The following is a 10,922-nucleotide window of genomic DNA, read 5'->3' on the forward strand; positions in this document are numbered from 1 at the left end:
ACTTCAGGATGAGCCCATATACAGAAATATGTCCTGAGAATGGCTCCTGTAGTTTTCCTAACTTCTGTTGATCTGCAAAAACTTGACAAAAACATCTCTACTTTATAACTTTGGAGGAGAGAAGACAATGAAAGGAAAAAAAATTTTAGTTGTACTCTGAAATTTAACCACTTTTTGGCGGGGTGTGGTTATTAGTTCTTTTAATCACATGCTTAATTATATTCTGTGTTTGATTTTAATGTTATTTAAGCCATTAAGCCTCAAAAGAATGTTTAATGACTGATTCCCCAGATGGAAAATGAAGTTGAACTGAGTGACTTCTAAGACCCCTTTAGTCCTTGGACTTCTGTGACTTGATGACTCAACAGAACATCATGGGTTTTAAGTGAACTTTATTTAGGCAGAGTAAAAGTCACTCCAAACTCCATCTGTATGAAAATTTAAAACAGGGCTGCCTACTACTTACATATTTGAAAAAAAAGAGAGAAATTTCTGTATTCCATAGAGGAGAACTAGTCAGTTGAGGGATAAATAGAAAATAACATGAACTAAGGGGAAATACTTGTTGGAACTCTGGTGACTGCTAATCATGACCCTTTTTTTTTCTATCTTATGATCTGCCATGGGGCTCAGGGTTTATATCCCTGGAGAGAGACAATCCCTCCTGGGGCTAATTCCTAAAGATAATACAACTTACCTAAGAATAACTTTCATATCCCAACCAACCAAGTCCAGGTCTACTCACAACCACCTCCTTTATCTAACTTTCATATGCCGTGTCAATATTTCTTTTTTTTTATTTAATAGTTTATTATGATTTATAAATGTCATTTTTAAAAATTTCAGTCCCTTAAATCATGTAGAAATAAGTATGCAAAAAGCTTGCCAGACAAAATGTTCTTTAAACATGTTTAGGTAGACAGATTATCTGAAATTCTGAAGTGTTCTGTCACTTCATTATTATGCTATGGCAGCCAAGTAATCCTTAACTTCAGTTGAGTAAGCCGCCTAAATCCAGCTTTACTGCAGATTCCAACTTCTATATTATCTTCTGTCATTTGCCCTTCAAAACTTTCCTTTAGGGTTAAGATGGCTGTATGAATGGCACCTTCAAGTTCCAAATCTTCATTATGTCTTTTCTCAAGGAATGTTTTCCCATTCACATAGTTCTTTCCCATGACTGTGGCCTTCCAGGAAACATGAGCTCCAGATGGATCTGATTGAAATAAATATGGTCGTCCCTCATTCCGTCCACAGATAAGTATAAAGAAACTCCAAATGGATGGATACCACCTGACTGGGTGTATTCTTGCATCACAGAAGCTGCTGCCTGTACCAGCTGAGCCATGGGGTTGGGTTCTTGGTAAACTAGATGATATTGCTGAGCAAGTTTTCGAGCCCTGTGCAGGAGCACTCTGTAATCTGGGCCCATGCCACTGTAGACCAAACCTCTATATTTGGTAATTGGTTCCACTTTGTGTGCACTTTGCTCATCATACAGAATGGATTTCTGTTTCTTTTCAGTTGCTAATACCACATGACTTGCAGCTTTAATTCCCACTGAAGGGACTCCTCTAGCTACAGCAGCCAAAGCATATTCAATCTGGACAAGTTTACCAGGGGGGCTGCCTTCAGTAGTCAGATAGGACAACTAAATGGGACATTACTGATCCTTAAGAAAATGGGCACACCAGAATCCTTCCCTGGTTGTTATTTAAAATTCTTCAGTGGTGGTTTTCTTATATTGGGTATGATGTTTCACCTCAACTGAATATAGTCAGGAAAAGCTGTAACTGTGCTCTGCCATCTTTACCTGGAGAACCAAATCACCCATGTCGATATCGCCAACCTGCTTAGTCATTCCAGGACCAGGGATGACTGGCCCTAGAGACCACTCTGATTGTTCCAAGCCTCCTGAAGTTATTCACACTGGCCAGCCCTATGCTGTTTACCCTGACTTCCTTTGCCTTCTCTGGGAATTCCCAGTAAAGGCTCTGGTCTAGACTCATCTTTCCTCCTTCTGCCTCCTGACCAAACTCAGTACTCCCCATGTGGCCCTGTGTGGCTTGGCATGCCTCCTTCTCTAGGAAATTCAAGTAATAAATTCTTCTTTCAATGGCATTGGCCTTCTTGTGTCATCACTCAGTCATTTCCATAATATAAAATCCTGTGGGTATAACAGGACAATGACCTGTGCTCAGTTTTTGTTGTCTGTAAACTCCTTCCCGTCATCCTTTCCACTACAGTGGGTTGGTTCTCTTGTTCAGGACCTCTTCTTATACCCCATTGTTCAACTCAGGCCCTGTGAGGGCTGTGTAGCCAACTTTCCAATATTTTACGATCACACATGAAACCTCTAGACTAGGCCAGATACCTCAAAATAAATGACTTTAATCCTAAAGTACAAGGTGCTAAAGGTATCTGGGGGTAGGGATGGGGAGAATGATGAGAGTAGTCCCTATAGCTATTATTTGTTTCTTCTGGAACAATTAGACATGGAACATACCCTACTGAGACTAAGTCTTTAGTAGTCTCTTTTTATATAGAAGTCTCCTTAAGATAATAGTATTAGTTACAATTATTGATACTGATTGGTATCCGTAATCCCTTACATCATAATAGGTCTGATGATACCTAATTTATTGATAAACTATGACTACTAGAGATTTCTTGTTCTACAACTGCAAAATAGATGGCTGGTAAGTAAGAGAGCCAGTATTGAGAATTCAGAACTGTCTGATTCTAAATCCTGATTTCTCTTCCCCATGGCATGCTGCCTGGAGAATGAATGCCAGTGTGGAGAATTCTGCTTCCAGCTGGCTGTGAATGGCTGATATGATGTATCAGACTTAAGATGGGCAACCCTGTGTGCCGAATTTTATTGTCATGAACACACCCAGCTACCTTTCTGGGCTGCACAAGGAAGCCTCATCATGTCTGGCTTGTGTTTCTTAATCTGAAAAATTAAGGATTTGGAGTAGATTTCTTTTATAACAGTTTAGATTATCTTAAAACATGATTATAACTTTGCTAATTATAACATACAAGAAATTTATTGCTTATACCCTTCTTATTTCTTCTTAACTGGAATACCCAAATACCCAAATGTGAGTTTTACTTAGCTGACATTTTATCTTTTTTCTTTCATGTAATTTCAGAAAGTCAACAATAAACATGAATTGTTTGACATTAAAGAGAACTATCTTTAGTGGCTTGGAATTTAAAGTATGAATAAACGAAGGATGTCTTTAATAAACAGGTGATGTGTCATTTGGGGGAAATGACATATGGGTCCATCCAATATAGCCATCAGGATGCTTTTGCATATTTGGTATAGTTAAAATTCCCAAGATGGATGTGTATATACATGCCAGTCTTAGTAGTTAATTGGTCTCTGCTAGAGCTATCTTTCTGTTTGTGGGGATGAATGAACATACACAGGTCCTCTTGACATATTTATCTTTTGACCCAGGGCTTACATGTATTAGATGTTTGGCTTGCTGGAATTTGTGACCATAATAGTGTGTTATTATCTGTTCCATCGGGTGTTACACCCCAAGCACTTGCCCAATTAGCCCTAGAGTCTGCTCAGCTATCCTAACCAACCAGGAGATGTGAAATGCTTGCATCAGCTGGACAAGTCATACTGCCTTACTGTGTCTCAGCTTTAACATTTGTCCACAGGGATAATCTAAAACCAACATTTTGCCCCATAGTTTGTTTTACCATCTAGAGGACTGCCTGCAAGTAGTTGACTTATTTCTGAAATAACCTAATGAACTGAAGGGAAAGACGATATGCAACATGAAAAACTATGGTATCAACTAAAAAGTAACTATAATTAATGGAAAACTTGTCTTTAAAAAAAAAGAAAATTTCACTTTGGGGAACAATTCAATATGGGGAAAATAAAGAGAAAGTAAGAGAAATAAAGATTTTTCCTATTTTTGAGCAAGAAGTTTTTGGGGAAACACATATTTTAACATGATTTTTCTAGCTATTCAGTAAAATGCATGTTTGTTATAACATGATGAGTCCTGAGTTCTTTAATATTCAGACAAACTTTTTTTTTGGTTTTATTATTATTACAATTATGAGAGTGTATCTTTCAGCTGGCACAGCATTTCCTGCTTTCATAATATAAAGTACTTAGCTTGAATTTTGATCACAAAGTGGCAGAATGAAAACTTCAGGTCATAAATAGGTATTGAAATGTAAATAAAGGTAGAAGTTCCAAATTATTGGAAATGCAGCTGAATAAGCATTTAGAGAAGGGTGTGCTCCTAAATGACATCAATTTATCTGGTTGCTGCCTAGTTAGGAAAAGGGAGAGTCAACGTGCTAGACAAGTCCAGCAGAGACAAACGCGAAGAGTCTGAAATTGTGAGAGTTCCCGTGTCCTGTTCCCATAGAGTGGCATTTGTCAGGTTAAGGGGGAAAAGATGAGAAGGGAGGGAGTGAGGGAATTGTCAAGGAATTTGTTTTCAGAACAGTGCAGAACTGGCCATGGGATCTTCATGTTAAAGCAGGGGTTGGTACTTTCAGAGGTTAGTGTCTGAGAGCAATCCTTTTTTTTTTTTTTTTGCGTCTCATACCTGAATATTATAGTGCCATGTCCCTGATTCCTTTGCATTAATAATCTCTGGAGAGTTCCAGTAGCATGATGCACCTGCAGAATTACTACATGGGCAGTCATTTCCGATGGTCCAAAAATATGCCCTCTGTTGGCAAGAGGAACTGTCTTAACAGATTTGATATTTTCTCATTCATCTTTCTCCTTCCAAACACAGTAAACCAGACAACTGTGGACATTTTCTTAAGTCATAATTGCTTGATTGCCATCCCAAAATATGTATCAAAGAAGGGAACAAGAGAGGGACTGGCTTAATTTAGGAATCACTATGAAAAATTAGAGGAGACAAATCAAGACCTGATCAAACAGAATAATCTTGAGGTTGATCTTATGTATAAAACATATGTTGATTTCTATGAATAACTAAAATATGTCTTGCCTACTCACTTATTGGCCTTTTTCTAATTACATTGTAAGGATTTTTTTTTTTTTTTTTTTTTGCTCTGTATATCATTTACTTCTGCGGATAATTTGAATCTTCATCACAGCAGGAAAAGCATTTGCTTAAAGTAAGAAGGGTGCCACTGTATCTGGAAACAGTGTGAAGCAAGTGCTTTGACCAAGGGTTTAGAGGTTTGATGGCTTCTGGGTTCCTGCAGGAGTTGGGGAAGCTGGGATCACTGGAGACCATGGGGGTGATAGATGCAACTGATTCATCTTGTGAGCAATGAGAAGGGGTCACTGCAAATCAGTTGGTCATCTAACCTCTAAAAGAGAATAGAATTGAGTGAATGAGCATGGCAAATCATTCTCATTATTATTTTTCATATAAACAGAACCCTCAGTTAAAGATCAGAGTTGAGACATGGATTGCAAATTTTGTTCTGTGTCCTGTATAATGAATTCCATGTTAAGGTCTGCAGATGTGTTAACAGAAGCAATAAAATATCTTCTATTATTCATTTTAGAAATGTGCACAGCTTCTGTGATTTCTTTTCTCTGCCACCCTGTGGATTTTACTTAAAACTGCAGCAGTGATATCCTGAGTTGAATGTATCAGCAGATGTTTGCATTGTTTGGAATTACCTCATTTAAATTTTTCCGAAGAATTGACATATACTATTAACAAACGTTTTTAAAATCCACCATAGGTTAATGACAAAAATCCCAAGGACATCTAGGTCTATTTTATAATTTTTTAAAAACAATTTAATTATTAAATTATTTTTAAATTTATGCCCATTTCTATATACATTTCTATGGGTGTACTTATGCCTGTTTCTATATTTGGGCAGGCATTTTGGTTGACTTCTCCTTTCTTTAGGATTTTTTAAATGTAAAAACTTTGAAGCATACAGGAAAGTTGGAAGAATTTTAGAGTACATGGTTATATATCTACCAGCTAGATTCTACCATTAACATTGTACTTACTTGCTTTATCAGTGATCCACATACCTATCCCTCTATTAACTTGTTTTTTTAGCAAATTTTAAATTAAGTTGTAGACATTAATGCACTTCCCTCTAAAAGTTCTTCACTAATGAGAGCTTGATATTTATTTGTAGCTTTCTTTTGAGCTAAAATATTCATACAAAGGGATGTTCTGATCTTAAGTGCCATTTGATGAATTTTGGTCTCTTTTAACTGCCTATGATAAATAAAATGCTGTTTATTTATCCAGGTTCCTATTGATGGAAAACAGACTCCATTTTTAATTACTATGATAATGTGCTATGAACTTTTTTCTGCAAGTTCTTTTTTGAGCATCTGTATTTATTTATCTTGGATAAATAACTAGGAGTGAAATACATAGGTCTTATGTATTTCACTTATGAATGTCTAGTTTTGGAGAAACGGCCAAACTTTTTTCAGAGTGGTTGTACAATCTTACATCCTAACACAAGTGTGTGAAAATTCTCACTGCTCCTCATTCTTATCGACATTTGATGTTGTCTAATCCTTTTAATTTTAATGAAGGAGTACCAGGCCTATTTTCTACTTGTAGGATTTCTCTATACATCAACTTTCCCATAATAAATATCATGGGCAAAGGATTTCCAGGTTCTTCTCAGGAATAGAATCTAAACTTCACTGCTACTCGATTCATGAAAAATTTTGTTCTAAGAAATAATTAAGAGCTAGTTGCAGTTCCGCATGCCTATAATCTCAGCAACTTGGGAGGCTGAGGCAGGAGATTCACAAGTTCAAAGCCAGCCTCAGCAACTTAGTAAGACCTTAAGTAACTTAGCAAAAACTTGTCTCAACGAAACAAAAACACCCAAAAACAAACAAAAACCCAGAAAGAAAGAATCCAAAAAGCTTTAATTTGCCACTTCCTCTTTGTATCTCTTTGTAATCGTTTCCTCTGAATTCTACTTCATGTTATACTTTTACCTTTCATGAGCAACACTGTCAGAAATAGCCACATGAAACTCAGTTTGTATTCATATAAGAAAACTAATAAAGTTGTAATCTATTACAGTAAGTGGTTCTCTCCAATCTCTTGTAATTCAATGTGGGGAACTTCTGTGCTTATTTCTCCTGAGCTACTGAAAGTTTCTTGTTTGCTTGTCTTATAGACCCTGTGACATGTGACTGATCTTCTCTCCATTCAATCACTAGAAGGCCTAGAAATTGTGACCTACTTCCTTTACAAGAATTTCTGGTACATTAAACATTATTGTGTATGTTACCTTTGGCTTTGTTTTACAATGCCATCCTTGGTTTTCTCTTAATTTCCCTCTATTTACCTATTTTGATTCTTTTGTATTTTATAAACCTCCTCAAATAATTCCCAGATTGAGGCTAGTTCACAAATAAAATAAAAATTAGGCTAGTTTGATATAGTGTTTAAAGCACTGATTATTCAGAAAGAATGTGGCTAATAGGAAATGTTTAGAACAGAGATGAATCATAAGAACAGATTAAATACCATTCTTTTATAATTAGGGTAATTAGAATTGCTAGTCATTTAATAAGAGCAACATTATTCACTATAGCCAAAAGGAGGAAATAACCCAAATGTTCATCAATAGGTAAATGGATAAACAAACTGTGACATATACCTGTAATGGATTATTATTTAACCATAAAGAGGAATGAAATTTTGATACATGCTACAACGTGGATGAGCACTAAAAACATTATGCTAAGTAAAATAAGCCAGTCACAAAAAGATAATATTGTATGATTCCACTTATATGAGGTATTTAGAATATACAAGTTCATAGAGACAGAAAGCAGAATAGACGTTACCAGGTTTGAGAGATGAAGGAATGAGGAAGTTATTGCTTAATAGTTATAGTTTCTGTTTGAGGTTGAGTTTTGGAAGTAAGCAGCAATGATGGTTATATGACTTTGTAGATATTCTTCATGCTACTGAATGTACACTAAAAAATGGTTAAAATGATAAAATTCCAGTTATGCATATTTTTGTACAATAAAAAACTTAAAAAACAAGTTAAATGCCATTCTTTTGTGATGTAGGTAATTAGAATTGCTAGTCTTAATGAGTTGCTAGTAGTTGTCATCTAGTTTTTTCAGAGGGTATCCTGGAACCCATGCTATGTAGTTGATTATTATAAAGAAGATCATGTTAAAGGGACATGTTATAATTGGGAGTCAGGTTTAAGAGTACATGACCAAGGAAGCAATATTATGTAAATTGCAGGGATGACCAGAAATAGCCCTTAAGAGTGGAGGCATTACAAAGTTGTCAGAGCTTGGGACTCTGTGTCCCACGACAGTCATAAAAACAGAGGGCAATAGGGAAAAGCAGAACCTGATTCTGGACTCCTGTTAGGCAGGAGACCCTGGGCAAGGGGCTGAATAATGCCTCTTTAGAAAAAACGGTCCATCTCGGGAGTAGGGCAGTAGCACAGAGACTCTGTGGAGGGAGCCAGGGCCGGAGGCAGGCAGGAAGTGGGTGTCTGGGAGGCTCTACAGGAGGGTCAGAGCCCCACCCACTGGGCAGGGCAAAGGGCAGCACTCCAGGCAGGGTGAAGTTAAGGGTCTTGGCCACTTCACAGATCAAGAACTCAGAACCAGGGTGTCTGGGGAAAGTTATCAAAGCCTTAAGAAAATTCATATTCGAAATGAGATAGGCAGGTGGGGATAGGGAAAAGGAAAGATTGAGTCTGAAAAGAGAAGTGCCCACAAGCCCTTGGAATGCAGGAAACACCCATGAACCTTTGAAATGCAAAGCATAACCCAGCCCATGTCCTTAGCCCTTACCCTTGACCCTTGATCCAAGCCCTTGTGTGCACAAAGGAACAGGAGGGGCAAAGTGCAAATGCTAGAAAAACTGGCACAAAATAGCATTACTCTGCTCTGCCTCTACTTCTAGCCCAGCCCCTAACTACTGTCCCTTTATAAATATTAATGCCCATGTCAAGAGGTTGCTGTCTCTCCCTAATGTGTACATACCTTGCTTTACCCCAAAAGCTTCTCACTGTCAAGATGGCTACATTCTCACCTGAACGTGTGTTTCTTACTTTAACCAAAAGATGTCTGTCACTGGAGACAGCCTGCGTTCTCCCTTGAATGTGTATCTGCTTTCCTAAATAAATCTGTCATGGATCTGCTTTTCCTAAATAAACCTCTCCAGATAAATAAATCTGTGAAAAAAAGGATATTCATATCCTCCAATCTAACAATATGTTTTCAAGGGATTTGTTCCATAGAATCATCATCCAGCATGAAGATGTAACTTTTAATACGAACCTTTTTTATAGCAAGAGTCCTTAAAATAATGAGACATTATGATAAATGTCCAACAATAAAGAAATTCATACAGTAAAATAACATAAAGTCATTGAATATGTTGTTGTGGAAGATTTGGAAAGGCATTCAAAGATTATTTCTATTTTTGCAAATACTATAGACTGTTCCTTAGTTAGACAGTACTCGAGTCTTAGTCCTGTTTATGTAAGTACTCCACTAAAAAATAAAAGGAGATTTTATTGTCAATGTTTTATTTCTAAAACTATCTGGGTTATTCAGAACTTCTTTTGGTTACAGAGTGAACTTATGGGGTAAGAGAGGTCTTTCTTTTTCTTATTTCATCTCATGTTGCTGAAGTGTTTTATTATCTTTAGATGTTTTATAGAAAGGATTCTTTTATGTCTGAATTCAGAGGTCAAAAACTGTATTTTAAAAATTTTGCTTTTAGCTGGATGTGGTGATGTTTACCTGTAATCCCAGTGACTAGGAGGTTGAGGCAGAAAGATTACAAATTTGAGGCCAGCCTCAGCAACTTAACAAGATGCTGTCTCAAAATAAAAAATAATAAGGGCTGAGATGTGACTCAGTGGTACAACACCCTGGATTCAGTCCCTAGTAGTGCAAAATTAAAAAGAAAAAGAAGTTGTTTGCTTCTATTATTGCAGAAGGGGCTATGCAGTAATAAATTCCACATCCATTCATCCATGCATCCATCCATCCATCCATACATACATCCCATTCACTGAACACCTACCATGCAACCTGGCTTTGTTTGCTTCATGTGTTGGAAAGCTAACATCAGACAAGCCCAGGTTTCCAGGTAGCCTGTATTTTAGAGAGCGAAGGTAGGGCAGACCGTCAATAAGTAAACCATACATGATTGTAGGTAATAATAAGTGTTATCAAAAATTGAACAGGAGAGAGCTAGATTGGTGGCTAGGTGGCTGCTATAGGTATAATGACCAGGAAAGGACACTCTCTGACAATTGAGTATGACCAGCCATACATGTCAGCAGAGTAAGAGGAGGTACAGGTTTCAATCTTATCCTTCACATTCCTGTTAAATAATAAACCATGATAGTTCATGTAATTTATAATTATATGCTCTGGGTTAGTATGGAAAGATGCAGGTGTTGTATTATTTAGAAGAAACTTCCCCAATAAATGTCATTCTTGACTCTGGTACCTGCATTACTGAAAACCCAGAAAAAATATGATCAGGTCATCAGTCTAGATTTTATAAAATGAACTGCAAAATTTCTAAGCTCAAGAAAGTTCCAGAATTGTTCTCTAAGTGGACTGAGTCCCAGACTTACTGCCCTGGGGTGGGAGTAGGGGATGCCTGACACCTGCAGGGTTGATGGGCCATGATGTCAGTACTCACCTGGCCAGTGCCTAGGTAGTGCCTGCCCTTCCTCGCCATCCTGTGCCAGACAATACAACAAGTTAGTGGCTGCTCTGCTGGAAACCACATAGTTCATTTTATTCATTCATTTGGCAATGATTTACTGAGCTTCTGCCATGTGCTAAGCTCTGGAGATTGTAGCAAGCTTATAGCCTAGTGGGAAAGGCAGACAATAAATGAGCAACTACAGGAAATTACAGCAATGTTGTGTGAAGGCGTGTT

The 10,922-nt window shown here is 37.3% G+C and overlaps 1 pseudogene across 1 annotated transcript; it reads right to left on the bottom strand.

The window, feature by feature from the left end:
• Window positions 1–960: 960 nt before the first annotated feature.
• Window positions 961–1,834, bottom strand: LOC306665286 (proteasome subunit alpha type-2-like; annotated as a pseudogene). The gene is made up of 2 exons: window positions 1,814–1,834; window positions 961–1,651 (listed from the first exon to the last, which is right to left on the bottom strand). The product of its transcript is annotated as a proteasome subunit alpha type-2-like (transcript).
• Window positions 1,835–10,922: the final 9,088 nt, after the last annotated feature.

Source organism: Sciurus vulgaris (genome assembly GCF_902686455.1).
Source record: "Sciurus vulgaris genome assembly, chromosome: 1".
Lineage (NCBI taxonomy): Eukaryota > Metazoa > Chordata > Mammalia > Rodentia > Sciuridae > Sciurus > Sciurus vulgaris.